The 18,583-nt window shown below is 33.0% G+C and overlaps 3 long non-coding RNA genes across 19 annotated transcripts in view; 1 reads left to right on the plus strand and 2 right to left on the minus strand.

Moving 5' to 3' along the window:
• LOC127730693 (uncharacterized) overlaps positions 1-18,583 on the plus strand; it is a 70,961-nt gene that overhangs the window by 42,255 nt on the left and 10,123 nt on the right. For 8 of the 17 annotated variants that reach the window (XR_007995241.1, XR_007995242.1, XR_007995235.1 and 5 more), the window contains one exon: positions 1,321-2,075. The exons of 8 other annotated variants lie outside the window; for them this stretch is intronic. This is a non-coding gene — a long non-coding RNA (uncharacterized LOC127730693). Of the gene's footprint in view, positions 1-1,320; positions 2,076-10,306; positions 10,710-16,837; positions 16,931-18,583 lie in introns of those variants that run through there. One more of the 17 variants, XR_007995234.1, reaches the window with a different exon arrangement.
• On the minus strand, positions 8,334-10,133 carry LOC127730697 (uncharacterized). The gene is made up of 2 exons (XR_007995245.1): positions 9,986-10,133; positions 8,334-8,821 (listed from the first exon to the last, which is right to left on the minus strand). It is a non-coding gene; the product is annotated as an uncharacterized LOC127730697 (long non-coding RNA).
• LOC127730702 (uncharacterized) lies at positions 13,235-15,519 on the minus strand. The gene is made up of 2 exons (XR_007995250.1): positions 15,040-15,519; positions 13,235-14,878 (listed from the first exon to the last, which is right to left on the minus strand). It is a non-coding gene; the product is annotated as an uncharacterized LOC127730702 (long non-coding RNA).

Genomic DNA, 18,583 nt, shown 5'->3' on the forward strand with positions numbered 1-18,583 from the left:
TGTTAAGTTTTTGTATTTTTGCTGATTTTCAAGTACTACAAGCTTAAATAATAGGTCAACTATATTTGGTGTATAAAAAAATCGTTTGGTGTAGATGTCTGTCTGATAGGATTTATCCGACCTTCACCTCATGGTCAAAGATCTGTAAAGTGTTAAGATTTTGTGATACTTTTAGTAATTTTACCTTTATCTTAAAGAATTTCAACATAAAATAAATGGTCAGCATGTGCACTCTAAGTCTTGTTGAGGTACTGGTTACCTATGAGTTGTACGCTTAACATGCTTTGACAATTTTGTAAATACTGGTTCAACCTACAGCTTGTATTTAATAGAGGCTCTTCCAAGTTACGGCTATGGTAGTTTGATCAAAATTCCTTCATTGTTTGATTAATCTATTGATACTGTTTCTGCACATTGATATATGAGTACACACACAACTTTGTTTTAAGATTTCATAAAAGGAAAGTAAAAGGAAAGGCTTACATTAGTTTGACAGCAACCTTACAACAAAAAATACAATAAACATGGACATGACAGCAGTTTTTATACAACCGCCAAAAATCACATGTCAACCACAGAAATAGCCAAAAGCACAGGCACTTGATAAACATTTGGCTTTCCTCCAATTTTTAGGAAATTAAATTGCTGCCAACAATTAGGTTTCGATGCTTTACTGCTTGAAAAAAAAATGGTTAAACAAGTTAACGGTTATGAATGATTATCAAAATATCTTTATTGCAATCACGCAAAGTCGAAACCAACAAAATAAACCACCAATTACTGAGGCAAAATAATAAGAAACTGATCAAACTCAATAAGTCTCACAACCTTATGTTTTGTGATTTACGAAGTCGTAGCAATTTTATCACATATTTTATATTTTGATATAAATTAAGTAAGGCGAGAAAAATCACATCATCGTCCGAAATTAAAAAAATTCGCAACAGCATAGTGTACTGCACAAAAGCAAAAAATGAATATAAATTCAAATCATATAACCAATTCTAGTTCTTTGACTACATTTATTCTGTGTCAGAAACCGATTATTTGTCAAATATTTAATAACAATCCAAATTCAGACCTGTATCAAGTGCGAATATTGTGTCCATTTTTGCCCCAACTGTTCAGGGTTGGACCTCTGCGGTCCTATCCAGCTGCAATCGGCAAAGCAATTTATTTTAACATGCTAAAACTCACAATATGTCATAGGCATATAATTTGTAGGCGGTTTGGGACCTCTTAAGTGTATTAGACTATTAATTATTATAACATTACTTCATGGAAGTTAAATTTATATTATTTATGAATATTTTATTTCAGTTACCATTCACAGTGAACATGGTGAAGAATAACCAATACCATGAATACAGGACATAGAAGACTACCTCACAAATATGGGAATTTTACAAAAAATACAACATTTAAATTTACAAAGAAGACATTTATTTTGACATTCATGGACTTTTAAAGTAAAGAAATTAGAATGTGAATAAAAATCCTTGGAAATAAAATTTTGAACTTTGAAGAAGATTAAAGATTATGTTTGTTCTAAGAAAGTTTTAAGAAAACAGATACATTCAAAACTGTAAAAAGGAAACAATACAATATTCACAATTACTCTTGAGATCAATTACTCTTGATATATAATTAAAAGATCATATAAAAGTAAGGAAATTTGGTTGAATTGCCAATGAGAAAAATATCCACCAGAGTTCAAATGATGTGATAGTGAGCAATTATAGGTCACCATATGTCCTCCAACAATGAAAAAAACCGAACTATATAGTGTGCTATGAAAAGGTTTGGATATGACAAATAGAGAAAACTAAGAGCCTTATTTTAACAAGTTAATATATGAAAGCAAAATATGAACCAAAGACAAGCACTGAAATACTTATGATTATTGTTGATTTACTCTTGAATATTCATGTTGAATGTTAAAAAAGATTTTAAATCAGAGTTATCATCAATATTCAACTTGTTAAACAACAAGTCACTGTTTGACAGAAAGTTCTATGCCAAAAACCTTGTATGTATTGCATCAGAAACAAATTTTAGATAGAACACTAGGAGACTATATACACAGGTAAAATAGCTACGGACGTTTCACGGATGTGGTAATAAACGTCCGTAAAACATCCGTAATACGGATGTATTACGGATGATACGGTTACGTCCGTAAAACGTCTGTAAAAATACATCCGTAAAACGTACGTGTAAAAACTGATGTAAAACGGATTTTCCGTTTCACGGACGTTTCTTAAACATACGTATTACGGACGTTTCTGCAACATCCGTATTACGGCTATATCTTATTCAAAGATGTAAAAGTACCATGCATGATATATGCACGACAGCTAATACATGCATAAAGTAAAATTCTTAACTTGCTTTCAACATTCTGCATGCCAGACATACATGTGTATAGTGAATCTCTGCTTCAAGCCTATAACTTTTAATATTTGCATAATATGAATACATATGAAGTGATTTTTTTCCAAAAAGACCACATGATTTAATTAAAAGTATGAAATATTAAAATAATTAACTGACAATGTCAATGACTGATTTATAATCCTTTTCTCCAGAGCATTTTTTTTTTATATACTTCATTTGCATAGGATTTTTCAATGAAATGCAGAAAATACGTGTACTTTAATGCAATGTTAACTGTACATGAAAACGTTTCAATTGATGCACTACAACACAGAGGCGTCATTATAGAGAAAAGGGTTAAATATAGCAATTTAATGAAAAGTGTATAGTAACAGGAACATATATACTGATAAACTGTCATGACTGTTCCCAGGTAGTAATTAACAAAATTAAATGGAAAGCTTCTTAACAACAGTCACGATGATTCAACAGTTTTCTCATTCTTTCATATAATAAAAAAGATAGTGAGTTTCTAAACACTGAATTTTTTCATTGCTTCTTGATGTTCATCATGAACATCCATTTATTTAATTTAAGATATGGTTGTACTTTTCCATCAACCATTTTAAAACATATCTTCCAAAAAAAATCTAGAAAAGGAGTCAACTTGTAAGTGAAATTATATAAAAATAAAACAATGTTAATTAAAAAAAATATCTTTTTCCTGTATGTAAGGTCAAATAAAAAAATATGTGTGTTTCTTATTTCCGCAACTACCCTATATTTCAAGCTTAGAAATAGCCTACCCTAAAGTTTTTTTGATTTATCAATAAGCACTGTTAAAGTCAGAATTTCTCTCCCATCAGCCCATAGACTCAATGTAAAAAAAAATTGTAAAATAAGAAAAATCCCCTACCTATCCTATTTTTTTCAAAGATGTAATAGGAAACACACATGTTATTTCAGTTGGCCTAATGAAGAAATAAATGTAATTGAAAAAAAATATTTATAGTTTTTAAAAGATTTTATTTTTAAAAGCTTGTCCTCACAATATTCATGATATAAGTTGAATTATACAAAGAGTGCTTGGTGTCTTTCCCACAAACAACTAATGATGGATGGCTGATTAATTGCCATGAATGCAGTTAAAAGAATATAAAAATCTAACATTTAACCTTATTTGTAACGCTTGAGTAAAAATGACTGGATGTATATATATATTGTACAAGGCTGAATTAAAATTACCGCATACCTGGTTTCTTCAAATGAGACCGATGAAAATAGACCTGACTGTTGTCAATACTTGATTGTTGATCATTCTGATTATCTGTCCAAGTACAAAACTATGCTAACAAGAAATTGCACATGAGCATATAGAAAGTACTTGAAAAGTTTCAGATTGTTTGATGTCTGAAATAGTTTCTATCCTGTTCAATGACTGAATGAGGATCATAAGATTTAGGGGGAAGGAAACACTCTTATCGTGTTTAAATCACGACAACCAATGCAATAGTCACATGGTGTTACTTCGTCCCTTATACCCGCCCTTATATTAAAGCCCTTATACAATGCATCTGAGACTACTATAACCTCAGACTATAACATAGTGTTATAATAGTCTCAGAATATATGTAGAATAATGCCGGTAACATTATAACTTTACCATACATTCATTCTCCTTTGGTGTGGAATAAAAGCAAATTACCTGCAGTGCTTCTATTTTATTAAGTTGTGTTTCAAGCAAGCATTTGTGAAAACAGTACTATTTAAAGTATTTTTGGGCAAGATAGAAAATTACAGTACAGGGCCTTTTGGTGTAGGTCTATTGTTAATGATGAAATTGAAAGAGGATACCAATTAAATTAATTTATAACCAAAAATCTAATTAAACGAGAAAAGCCAGAGAATAAAAGATAAAACAACAATCACTTACCATTACACATAAACTGACTGATCCAGAAATTTTCATAAAGGGGGTGGGGGCACTGACTGTTAAAAAGCAGGCCTCACAAGTCATGGCAGTGGCGGATCCAGATATTTTCATAAGTGGGGCCCACTGACTGCCTAACTGAGGGTCCCGCTCTGGTCATGCTTCAGTGATTTCCTATATAATCAACCAAATCCCCCCCGGCCCCCTCTAAATCCACCTCTGCATGCTTAAGTGATAATCCCTATACAATCAATCAAATTTTTCCCACAAAAAGGGGAGGGGCAGGGTGCACTAAATTCGCCTCTTTGTGCAACATGAACATCCAAAATACATGAATGAACTCAAGTAGAGATAGTAGTGAACAGTTCGGAACTTCCCGTGGCTGCTCAACATGTGGAAACCTACGTCTTAGTATAATTGCAAATTTAGTAAGTAAAATTTTGATTTGATTCGACATTTTGACAAACATGATAACATAAGGGACTGACGACATCATAAGATCGATGTAGGATAAAAAAAAACTTAAATCAAATAGTTTGGGGGTGGGGTGGGTGGGTAAAAATTGCTGCAAGTTTTGTTTATCCAACATCAATTTTACATATATATCAAATCAATTTTTCCCAAATTAAGTGAAAAAGGGGGGGGGGGGGCAGTGAATTATCCTACATTGAACTTTTGATGTCGACTCGTCCCTAAGATCTGGTGAGCTTTTCGTTGAATATAGGAGATAGTGATTAAAGTATTTGCAAGCAAAGTTCATAAGTTGAGAATTATAAAACAAAATATATTGTTTAACCTTGGACCAATAGATCAAGTCCAAAATTTAGCCATTTCAAGGATCGATCAGGGTGATAATGTAGCACTGGCTATTATAATACTTGTGTAGAACCTTGTATAGAGTAAACCAAGGAGGCAGTAGGAAAACTTATAAGATGTTTCCTAATAATCATGATTACAAAAGAACTTGACACGGATTCTTAACTGAAGGTCTGTCCGATTAGTAAAATTTCGAATGCACTTAAATGAATACATAAGTGACCCCCCCCCCCCCCTCCTTAAGTCTCCGCCAAGACTGATAGACTCCTAAAGCCAATTCTGTAACCAAGAGCATTCCTATGTTTATATTTTATTTATTATTGAGTTACTGTTTAACCTTTAGTTCTTCTCTGATTAGAGCTAGGATTTGTATAGTAATAATATACAAATCCTTGATAAGAGTAATCCTCGTTTGTCAATTTTCCATAATTCCGCGGCACCACCCCCTCAGCAAACAGTCTTGTATTTAATTCTGAATAGAACAAAATGTAAAATAAGTGAATAAGTTATAGATTAAATAATAAATAAATAATTAAATATTCTTTATTTAGTTTTTTCTTTATTCTCACTTCTTCCAGAGACATGTACATGTATGTCTCTGATTCTTCATAGTCTTATATCAGAGACATATATACACAGAGATTGGCAACTCCGTGAAATCCCGTTAAAAAACGCGGCCCGGAATGAGATTCTCGTCGATAATTATTCTACAACATGTAGACAAGTCAGGGATGAATAACCTCGATAGCTAATCAAGAAAAGTAATAGGAAAACTTATTTCAGATCAAATAAATTCTTTTTCTAAAAAACTACTTGAAATAATATATTATATAATAATATTTTTTTAATGTATTTGATTGAGAAAATATTTTTTTCTTTTTTTCGGCATTTCTTTTTATTTAAAAAGTAAAATCTGGTAATGATCATGATGATCATGATATTACAAGAAACATTTCTTTGCTAAAGTTTGCTTCTAAATTACACAGTGAAATTATGTGTGTCCGATTTTCCGGTCATTATTTCCTTAGAGTTGTGACTGTGGATTCACAGGTGTGCGATTACGCAAATTTATTGCCCTCCGATCACCTGAATTTTGCCGGAGGTGAAGTTCTAAGTGGATTGTTACTTGGTAATTGTTTTTACAACTAAACAAATTCTGACATTATTTTAACCATGACCAGAACTTTATTTTAACAGAAACACTGGGCTATACTATGAATAGGGTAAACGGACAGAAAGTCACAGGACATAAAGTCACAAATTTGATAGGACAAAAAGTCACAAATAATGTATTGACAATTGTTTGATTATATAAGAGAAAGATCTTCAAATAATATATTTTTTTACATTTATTCATTTTTAAGTTCAGGAAATTGTTCATAAGCCTTGATAAATGAAAAATTATTAAATTTTAATCATGCAAATAATATATTTCTTGGCACCATGAAGCCATTTAAGTGCCAAACCACTTTGACATTTTGTTATCATAACAATTATTTGATCATCATTGATATTTATTGAATAAATTTTTAATTACAAAGTTGCTTCATATATTATAGTTCAATAAAAAATCAAAAAATTATTTTTAAAATTAGTGTTTTCTTGTTCAGAGAAAAATAATCTCAAAACTGAATTGTGACTTTTCGTCTGTGACTTTTTGTCCGTGACTTTTTGTCCTGTGACTTACTGTCCTACATTCTACTATAGTATTCAATCAGGAACAAAAATAGTCATTTAACATGTCAAAAAAAAAAAGAAATCAGAAAGCAACTTTTGTATATAAAAAAAATATGTAGCCAGTAGAATTTTGTCTCGTGGAAAACGGATTTAAATGATTACTTTTTGATTGACCTACAATTACATTATTTGTGGAACCTTTGCATGAATTTCCTAAATGAACGTACATTATGTACAGTGTTGTCGAAATCACTATTTTTGCTGTCATGAAATATTGAATATGAATCTGTCATTATTTGTAGTTTTTTATAGACTTAATATCACAGACCCTGATTAAAAACAACGTGTATCATAAGTGCAGTAAAATGCTCTGCTGAACTGTAGAATTTTAATGTTCTGTTTCATAGACCACAGAAGTACTGCAACATTCTTATCTTTACTCTTTCCTATCGGGTAGTGAAACTCGAGTTTGAAATTAGAAAGATTTAAAATTGAAGACAAGTTTTATCTGATCTTTTGTGGGTTTATGTTTCGGTGCAGTGCTATGTGGGCTGTTATTTTCTTTTCATTTGTCATTTTTTTATCTGTGTTACACGACCTTGTACTTTTTGTATTGCCCCTTGACATCTCCTGCTTCTGTTTAAACCTTTACCACTAATATCTCATCTGGTTTAAATAAAATAGTGTCTCATTCCCGGAATTTGTTATACAGGAATTCATTGCAATATCAGTTTTTTTATAAGCATATAAACTGCTTGGTCTCTTCACACAATTTATGTTTAGGACGAAATGCATCAATAGGTACATACATGTACCAGGTCACCAATATATAAGTACACGTTATGTGCTTTTGACCTCCACAAGAATTCTTAAACATTCATAGATGTGCAAAGAATATTTTTGTCGTTGGGTTGTTGTCTCATTGACATATACCTCACATTTCTGAATAGTCATAGCAGCTGTGCCTTTTCAATTTATTGCAGAAAATATTTGCATTAACATTTTTCAAAATAGGTGAGGTGAAACAGTGATCACAGAATGAGGACATGTAAAACTGAAACAACACAACACAACAGATAAATATAAACAAGCACCATTGCTAAAGGACTGAAACAAACATAGATGATGACTAATATGAGCGACTAGTAGTGTACAAGTAGAGTAAACATTTCTTGCTTCTTATTCTACACATTTTGTCATTTCATGTAAACAATTAAATATGTTATTTTCCGAGGAGAGGAAGGAATTTGTGAAACGAAATATTTTGCCTTTAGTACTGTCAAGTTATATATTCACAGGAGTGTTGTTGAATAAATGAACATTTTCCCTTTTTTACATTATGCTACCTTTATGCTACAAAGGTAGCATTTCCATTCTCATGATATACAAAGATATTATAGAGTGGTCTTCCAATGATAGTCATACATGTAAATCATTGTCTCATTGGCAATCATACTACATCATCATATTGTTATACATGTATGTAAAAATTATGTACATGTATACTTTGTAAACGTAAAGAAGACAAATGAAGTTGAACACAAGATATTTATTTGCATTTTTATCCGTATAGTCTCTGCACAACTGCCACTTCTGTTTCAAATTCAATAGATTGAATGCAGAGTCTTGTATTTATTCTTAGTTCAATGATGTCACCATCACTTGCACAAAAATCGCATACACATGTACATCAAGTTTGGCATATGAACTATGATATTTGAACTACAATAATGTGGTGTTTTCACAGTCAGGATAAGCACAGGTCATTTTCTCTCTTACAAAACCATTTTTTAGTATCACATTGATAGTAGTACATGTAATCAGTCCACTACACGACTGTGCAGTAACATTTGAAAAAAGTCATCACTAATAGTTGTTCTTGTCTGCCAGGGAATCTTTTTTTTTCAATCAGAAAGGCTAGGGAGTCCTACATTCAGCACATGTATGATATTACATCTCTTGTATGCTGCACTGTTAGGTAAATTTGATCAACATCTTTGTTCTTTTATAACATGCAGGATCCTGTTAAAAAAAAAATGCTGTCAGATACTGAATGTAAATATACATGTATATAAACTTGTAAATGTCATCAAAGTGGTGGAAATAATGAAAAAAACAATTTATATACACAAAACCGGTATGACTTGGGAAAGTAATTCCTGTGATCAATGGTGATGGGTACATTTTTTCTTTAAAGATGGACAATTTTATAAACTGTAGCCATGGACAGGTGCCTGTCTTTATATTGAAGAGAATGAAAATGGCTGACAGCTTGAATGGTCATTTTTAATTGTAAATTGCATCAAAGCTGGTGAAAATATGGAAAAAACAACTGTTATATACAAATCCAGTATGTCATAAGAAAGTAATTCATGTGCTGGGAATAATTATTCTCTAAAGATGGAAAAGTTTATTGACTGTAGACATGGACCTGTCTTTATATTAAAGAGAATGAAAATGGCCGACAGCTTGAATGGTCATTTTTAATTGTAAATTGCATCAAAGTTGGTGAAAATATGGAAAAAACAACTGTTATATACAAATCCAGTATGTCATAAGAAAGTAATTCATGTGCTGGGAATAATTATTCTCTAAAGATGGAAAAGTTTATTGACTGTAGACATGGACAGGGGCCTGTCTTTATATTGAAGAGAATGAAAATGGCCGACAGCTTGAATGGTCATTTTTAATTGTAAATTGCATCAAAGTGGGTGAAAATATGTAAAAAACAACTGTTATACACAAATCCAGTATGTCATAAGAAAGTAATTCATGTGCTGGGAATAATTATTCTCTAAAGATGGAAAAGTTTATTGACTGTAGACATGGACAGGGGCCTGTCTTTATATTTTAAAAATTGAACGTGGCCGACAGCGAGAATACTGAATTTTAATTGTAAATTGCATCAAAGTGGGTGATTTAATGAAAAATTCAACATATTTACAAAAAACCAGTATGTCTTGGGAAAAGTGATTCATCTCATAAATGGTTTTATTCCTTTTCGAATGAAAAGGTTTTAATAAAAAATACGTCCGTGTAAAAAATTTTCATAACGTCCAGTCGGCCAAGCTTTCCCCTTATTATTGACCACAATAAAACGTTAATCGTCACAATATTTTAACTAACAATTACTACAAACTGAATAAAACAAGGTAAATAATTTACGAAATTGAAATATATACTTACATTATGCTGTTTTGAAAAGCTTGATGTAAAATAAAAATCGAAGCGGTGGTGAACTTGTCATGATCAGTTGCAAAATGGCGATCTCGTTAAAGTCTCGTGTGACGCGTGTTTTTAATTGGATTTCGCTGACCACTGTTACAGTTGCCAATCTCTGTGTATATATGTCTCTGCTTATATTAAGGATTTGTAGAGTATACAAATCCTTGATTATAACAAAGGCATATAATACTCAGTGTACCACTTCTGAACTTTTTTGTAATTATTTTCTATACTTAAATCCCCATTCTTGATTCCAGACCGGGTAAAGAACTAACTCTCATATATACGTAAATGATCGTAAATGTACGAAAGCTTGACACGTCGAATACGAAAACCCGGAAATATTTTCTCCGTTGCCGTTTTTTATACTATGACGCAAAATCCATGGACGCTCGTCTGCTGCTGAATTCATGTTTTACAGTTTAACAAGGATTTGTATAGTGTCACTGTACAAATCCTTGAGTATAAAGAATGGAAAGATATATTATAGTCAGATAGATAATACAAAGAACTCTGGTTTTTCAAAACCGATTGGTCAAAAAGTTATTAGTATGAACAGATAAATTGAAATGGGTTGCTTGTCGATTAACTGATTAACTGGAAGAAACCGGGGAACGAAAGAAAGTTGTGTTTCTCTTAACGGATTACGTACCCAATATTTTGTACTTGGAAAGCGCAACGAAAGGTAAATATTATCATGTACATATTTAAGAAGATGCTAGTGCTATACTTTTCACGAAAACAAATTTGAATTTATAAATGTCATCGCATGCAAACCCGAAAATCAGTCAAAGATTGTCAAGAACGGACGCAAGTCAACTCGACCCACTGGCAAAACGCCCTACTTTTTTAACAACACGCCTCCCTTTATAAAAATATCCCACTCTTGTTAAGGGAGCTACCATGTGAGTTTTATTGGGGGTACTGGTAGGGGTGTATTATTTGAAAAATATGCGGAACTGGAGTTCTGTCAAGGGTGCAGGTCGTTTCGTAACCTGGTCGTTTCGTAACTAGTCGATTCCTAACTTAACTAGGTCGTTTCGTACCTGAGACGTTTTGTAACCTTATATCAATATATAATAACAATAAGAGTAGTAGGTTACGCAAAAAGTAATAAAAAGACTTAGTGATGTATGTAAAATTGAGAATGGAAATGGGGAATGCGTCAAAGAGACAACAACCTGACCATAGAACAGACAACAGCAGAAGGTCACCAACAGGTCTTCAATCACGCGGCAGCGAGAATTTTCCGCACCCGGAGGCGTCCTTCAGCTGGCACCTAAACAAATATATATACTAGTTCAGTGATAATGAACGCCATACTAAACTCCAAATTGTACACAAGAAACTAAAATTAAAAATAATGCAAGACTAAAAAAAGAGGCTCCTGACTTGGGACAGGCGCAAAAATGCGGCGGGGTTAAACATGTTTATGAGATCTCAACCCTCCCCCTATACCTCTAGCCAATGTAAAAAAGTAAACGCATAACAATACGCACTTTAAAATTCAGTTCAAGAGAAGTCTGAGTCTGATGTCAGAAGATGTAACCAAAGAAAATAAACAAAATGACAATAAGACATAAATAACAACAGACTACTAGCAGTTAACTGACATGCTCCAGACTTCAATTAAACTGATATATATCTATATTTATTTATTAAATAATTAATTGCACATAAATTTACACTTTACAAGTACAGTTTTGCACACATGCGAATAGAACAGAAGAATTTGAATTGTCCATCATCATTTAGATGTACCCCGTCTTTATCAAAGTATTTAGTCTTCTGCCACATGCTTTGGTGTCTCCAATACTTGACATCACTCATCTTTATGTTGCTTAGTTCTTTATTTATCTTCTTTTTTTTCTATCATAAGTTGTTTCTTTCATGTTTCTTGTTTTTAGTCTGACGATGTTGGAGCCTATAACTACAGAAGGAACACCTAAGCGCTTGACATCTTTTGCGAGTTGTACAATCTCTGATGCTGTGTGTGATGCAGATAATTTATCACAGATGTCATTCTCTCCAATCTGTATGAAAACAAGCAGACTTTGAACGTGGCCTGTGGAATGCTCTACACAGTCTGTTTCCAGGAGTCCCCGTCCAAGGTTGTGCATTTCACTGGAGTCAAGCCATCTTCCGTAAAATCCAAAAGACAGGCTTGGTAGTTTCATACAATTCCAAGGGCAACACTTTTAAATTTTTACGTAAGTTGATGGCCTTACCATTCCTACCAGTGGAGCATATCAGTACTGCCTTCAACAAGCTAACGCCGGTCCCCAGCCCGGGTAAAAAAGGAGGAGGGTTATGCAATTGCATGTAAAAGTGAAAAAAAAGGAGAAAATAATTATTTTTTTCAGGTCGTGTGCCATTAATCTACTTAATCACTTTACACCTACTGTAATTACTTTTTATTACCTGTCATTAGTTGTCATAAAACCATTAAAGCTGTCACCGAGTGTAATTACCAATTAGCCAATTAGCCAATAATTAAAAAGATTTCAGAAAATTTTAAATTAAAAATATTACAATATTGTTATTATTAGATGAACAATTTGATTATTTTTAAATAATAACTTTAACTTTTTTATTTAAACTAATTAATTTAAACTAACACTTTTGAACCATATTTAATCACAAAAGTTACGAAACGTCTCAGTTACAAAACAACGTGGTTACAAATCGACCAGGTACGAAACGACCAGGTTACGAAACGACGTGCATTCTCTGTCAACTTATAAGGAATCCATGACAAATCGCCCCACTTTTTCACCAACTCGCCCCACTTCCTAAAAAATTGCCCCACTCTTGTTTACCAACTCGCCCCACTTATGAAAAGGGTAAAATCCCATTGAAAATAGGTTGGATAACTTGCCCCACTTATGAAAAGGGTTAAAATCCCGCTGAAATAAGGTCTGCCAACTCGCCCCACTCATGACAAATAGATAAACCACGATGAATTTAATAATGCCAACTCGCCCTACTTATGGAAAAAGATGCTATCCCGTTGTATATGTTCCTGCCACTTATAAATAAAATCAATACCTATGAAAACCTTGGATAAACATCTTTTGTAATTCTTTTCTTTTTGTTTAAATAAAGCAGTAAGAAGTGAGTATCAGTATTTCGGTGACGTGAATGTCAACTCGCCCCACTTGTGAAAAATAGAAAAATCCTGATGAATTGAGTTAAGTCAACTTGTCCCACTTATGAATAAAATGCTCCGCTGGGGCGCAGCTTGATACGACCGCAGAGGTCGAACCCTGAACAGTTGGGGCAAGTATGGACACAACATTCAAGCTTAATACAGCACTGAATTTGGATTGTAATTAAATATTTGACACAGCATAGGTTTCTGACACAGAATGAAAGTGGACTAAGAACTTAAAAATTTTCAATTTACCTATTCATACATGTGATGGACTGTGAAACTCAGATCAGGAGATTGGGAAATTTTGGTCAGGAGATTAGGACTCAGATCAGGAGGTTTTTAATCGACATTAATTTTGTTGTAAATGTAACCGTGTGCTGTAAAAATGGTCTTTTAAAGTGTGTTTTCTTCAACTTTCCAACCAATTTATTATGTTTATAGTACCCTTGTACTTATAAAGTTTCTCCATATTTATATTCTACATGTTCAATCTAACATTGTTTTTTTCCAGTATGTTCTTTAAATTTTTTACTTCATATTCTATAAAACAATCATTGCAACCAGAACATTTGTTTAGCTGTCTGCAAATAGTTTTTAATTTTTTTTTTTTCTCTTGCAAATAGTTTTTATTTGCAAACTCAGAAATTCATTCTATCTGTAAAGTTAGGGTCATAGTTATTATATAAATTTCAATTTAAGCCTTAAAAGGAAGTATAGAATCCTCAAATAATTTTCAAATTATTATTTTTTTATTTGTCCTAAGACATTTAAAATCATTTGATAACCATCCTTTTATGATTATTTGTTCAATTTATATTTTATTTATATTCTTTTAAAAATTTTCATTATTAAAAGGAAAGTAACTTAAAACAGGATAAATCAAGGGAAGTAACCCAATAAATACACAGTTTTTGTTACACAACGGCAGTTAGCCTGAGGTAAAAATCGTTGCTTACCAGTATGTTTGACACCCAAGCTGACAAGTGAAGCCATATAATTATGCATGTTAATTGATTTACAGGTAAAATATAACTTCAGGTAATATCAGTTACACCAGATGCCTGAGATGTTATGTTGGGCAGAAATTTTTCATTCATGAAAAATTTCATACACGGGATTTTTTCAACGGGAGGTCGGGAGGAGACCCCTGAAAAAGGGGATTATTGTACTCCCGTCGGGAGGTTCACATGTATGCCTATTCAAACCATATCATTATTATTTGCTTTTATATATAAATCAGAAATAACCAATTTAAAATGGAAAATGTTAAAGAAAAAAAAGGAAAAAAAAAATCCCCCCCCCCCCCAATTTTTTGAACCCCCTTATGATTCATCGCCCCCAAACTCAATCCCAGCTTTCCCTTTGTGGTATGGTACCTTGCAGTACAATTTCAGAGAGATTCATACACTTGAACACAAGTTATTGTCTGGAAACTAGAAAAATGCTTGTTTTTTGGCCCCTTTTTGGCCCCAAATTCCTAAACGTTTAGGGCAATTACCCCCAAACTCAATTCCAGCTTTCCCTTTGTGATATGGAACCTTGCAGTACAATTTCATAAAGATCCATACACTTACACACAAGTTATTGTCCTGAAACTAGAAAAATGCATGTTTTTTTTGCCCTTTCATGGCCCCTAATTACTAAAATTTTGAGGGAAAACCCCCAAAATCAATCCCAGCCTTCCCTTTGTGATATGGAACCTTGTAGTACAATTTCATAAAGATCCATACACTTACAAACAAGTTATTGTCATGAAACTAGAAAAATGCTTGTTTTTTGCCCCTTTTTGGCCCCTAATTCCTAATATTTGGAGGAAATTACCCCAAAAATCAATCCCAGTATTCCCTTTGTGATATGGAACCTTGTAGTACAATTTCATAAAGATCCATACACTTACAAACAAGTTATTGTCATGAAACTAGAAAAATGCTTGTTTTTTGCCCCTTTTTGGCCCCTAATTCCTAAAATTTGGAGACAATTACCCCCAAAATCAATCCCAGCATTCCCTTTGTGATATGGAACCTTGTGGTACAATGTCAGAGAGATCCATACACTTACACACAAGTTATGTCTGGAAGTTACAAAAATGGTTATTTTTGGCCCCTTTTGGCCCCTAATTCCTTAACTGTTAGTACCATAACCCCCAAAATCAATCCCCACCTTCCTTTTGTGGTATTGAACCTTATGGTAAAATTTCAATGAGATCCATTCACTCAAACTAAAGTTAGAGTGCGAAAACTAATGTGTATTTGGACGACGACGCCGGACGACGACGACGACGACGCCAACGTCATACCAATATACGACCACAAAAATTTTTTTTGCGGTCGTATAAAAATAGGAAAATCCTAATATTGAGTCATGTCAACAAATGAGTGTAGGCCTTCCAATTCGCCCCACTTATGAAAACGTTAGAAATGCATCTTTTTTTTTGTTCTTTTCTTTTGGTTGAAATAAAACAGAAAGAAAGTAGCATCAGCATTTATGTGATGTTTTTTTCCTGGTAAATATATTCAATGTTTTATAAGATAAGTCAAGAATCATGTGTGTTTACATAATTTTATTCTCAGATGATAGGTCTGCACATCTACGTAAGTATGCATAACAATAACATTTTAAACAAACATACATTAAATCAATTATGACAAGCACTGGCATGATAACATAAAAAAGAAGTACTAGATGAAATGTCAGCACTAAAAACAAGCACATGAATACATGAATACATTGTCATTAGAAAGTTCAATAGCTGTCTGCTTCCACGACTGGACCGTTGACACGACCACACTGGCGTAAGAGTCTGGTTGTAGATATGCTGCCTGCAACTTGATATACTGCTCCCACATGTTGAATAGGATGGCTTGGTTAGTGCGGGCTTGCTTGCACTGGTATTCTGTGTAGATTAGTTTTCATTAAGTGGGGCGAGTTGGCAGACATGAAAATTATATATTCATCTAGATATTACCGTTTTTCATTAAGTGGGGCGAGTTGACAGGAGTAATATTAACGGGATTTAACCCTTTTTACAAGTGGGGCGATATTTTAAAAAGTGGGGCGAGTTAGTAAACCAGTTTGGGGCGATTTTTTTAAAAGTGGGGCGAGTTGGTGAAAAAGTGTGGCGATTTGCCAGTGGGGCGATTTGTCCTGCTTCCACTTATAAGTTAAAAAAAGCTAGGATTTATGTAAAGAATTACCAGGAACGAAAATAGTGAAAAATTAACTGGCAGGACAGAGATTTCAATTAAAAAAAAAATTCAGGATAACATTCTTATCCTAGCCCCCACCCCATAAAAATCAAGTGGTGGCTTCCTTACCAACTCGCCCCGCTTTTAAAAAAAATTGCCCCACTTATGAAAAGGGTTAAATCCGTAAAATATACTCCTGTCAACAATGGCAACTCGCCTAACTTGGGTAAAATCCAAATGAATATAGAATATAAAAAAAATAAAGGTCTGCCAACTCGCCCGTATTTACTTATCTACCCAGAAATTAGAAGACACTGATACAAAAAAATCGAAATTTAATATATGATATTTATTGATTTAAAATGATGTTTCACTTCTTAAAATATGATTGTAGATTCATTATTTATTATTAAATTATTATGTAATTTATGTATTAATTTATTGTATCATAATCTATTTGATTCTTTTTTTTAGCTGACTCAAAATCATGCATGATGATGCTGTTTGGGCCCCCTGGTTGTACATAGGAAGTGGACTCCTCGAGAAGATGAAAGGTCTGCTTTACATGTATGTAATGTAAATATAAAAATAAGAAAATGTGGTGATTGCCAATGAGAAAAAATAGAGGAATTTTTAAAAGTGTAAATTCACTTGTTTTTCAATCCTAATAAATCTGTCATATTGTAATGATAATAATGTTTAAATTACGTAATTATTTTCAAAATAAAATATTGTTTACACCAATGAGAAAAGACAACTCTCCACCAGAAATCAAATGACATTGAAGTTAACAACAATAGGTCACTGTACATCCTTCAACAATGAGCAAAGCCAATACCGCATAGTCAGGTTTTAAAGACCCTATATGAGAATCACAAATTTGTAAATCAATTCAAACCAGAAAACTAACAGACTAATTTATACAATGTAATAAATAAAAAACAGAACCAAAAAAACAAAATATTATAAACAGCAACAAACGACAAACTGAACCACTGAATAACACTAACAGGCTTCTGACATGAGACAGACGCATTCAAAAGGTTGTGGTGGGGCTAGACTAGTAGTTTGTGGTGCTAAACCAACCACCTTAGCTGGGATATTGGTGTGAAAAGGGCTTTTAAAGCAGATTTATACATCCCCAAAACTAAAAAGACTAAGTATAGATTTGAGAGTACTCCCAATTGCTAACAGCTAGTTCAAAGCCAATAACAACTTTCAAGGTACATGTATTTACCACAAAACCTTGTCTCGTTTAGTCCATTTCTCAGATATTACCTTATATCAAATACTAGTTCAACTTTTGGTATAATTTAAACATTTTTGAATGACTTCAAATTTCAAAAAGTATCATGATTATTAAAATAACTTGATGGTAAGTTGATGCCCAAAGATTGGCATTATAAATCATGACAGATTCAGAGATCCAATTATACATGTATATAACCGCTTTTGTTCATCCCTTCATTCAAGGGTCATATGGATTTTATATGATGGATTAGATCATTAGAACATTAAAATGATTAAATACTTTGATTTTTTAGTCATTTTTATACGCCTGTCAAAATTTTTACGGGACATATTATGGTATACAAATGTCCGGATTCCGGCCGTCTGTCTGTCTGTCTGTCTCTCTGGCGTCCACATGTCGCACTGTAACTTGAGAACCACTTATCCAAATTTAATGAAACTTAACATAGTTGTTTCTTATGATGGTCAAACTATCTGCATACTTTTTGGTGAAAATAAGATTTAAACTTTCGTAGTTACAAGACTTTATAGCTAAAACAGGGGTGTGTTTTTTTCACATGTCGCGCCGTATCTCAAAAAACATGTATTATTATTACTTAAAACTTTACACACTACTTATTTATATTAATCTTAAGATCTGTATACTTTTTGGTGATGATTCAAAATTTTATTTTAGAGTTATTGAGTTTTTTGTAAAAAAGGGGGGTTTTCACATGTCGCGCCGTATCTCAGAAACTATTTATGATTATTGCATAAAACTTCACACACAAGACGACGGGTGTATCATGCGCTCGTGGCACAGCTGTTTATTAGCTTTTCTCATCACAAGGCGTCTGTCGTCGTTGTCCGTCGCTGTTAACTTTTACAAAAATCTTCTCTTCTGAAACTAGGGAGTCAAATTGAACCAAACTTGGCCACAAACATCATTAGGATATTTAGTTAGAAATATGTGTCAGATGACCTCTCCTG

The sequence above is a fragment of the Mytilus californianus genome, unplaced genomic scaffold, assembly GCF_021869535.1.
Source record: "Mytilus californianus isolate M0D057914Y unplaced genomic scaffold, xbMytCali1.0.p SCAF_2, whole genome shotgun sequence".
In the NCBI taxonomy this organism is placed as follows: domain Eukaryota; kingdom Metazoa; phylum Mollusca; class Bivalvia; order Mytilida; family Mytilidae; genus Mytilus; species Mytilus californianus.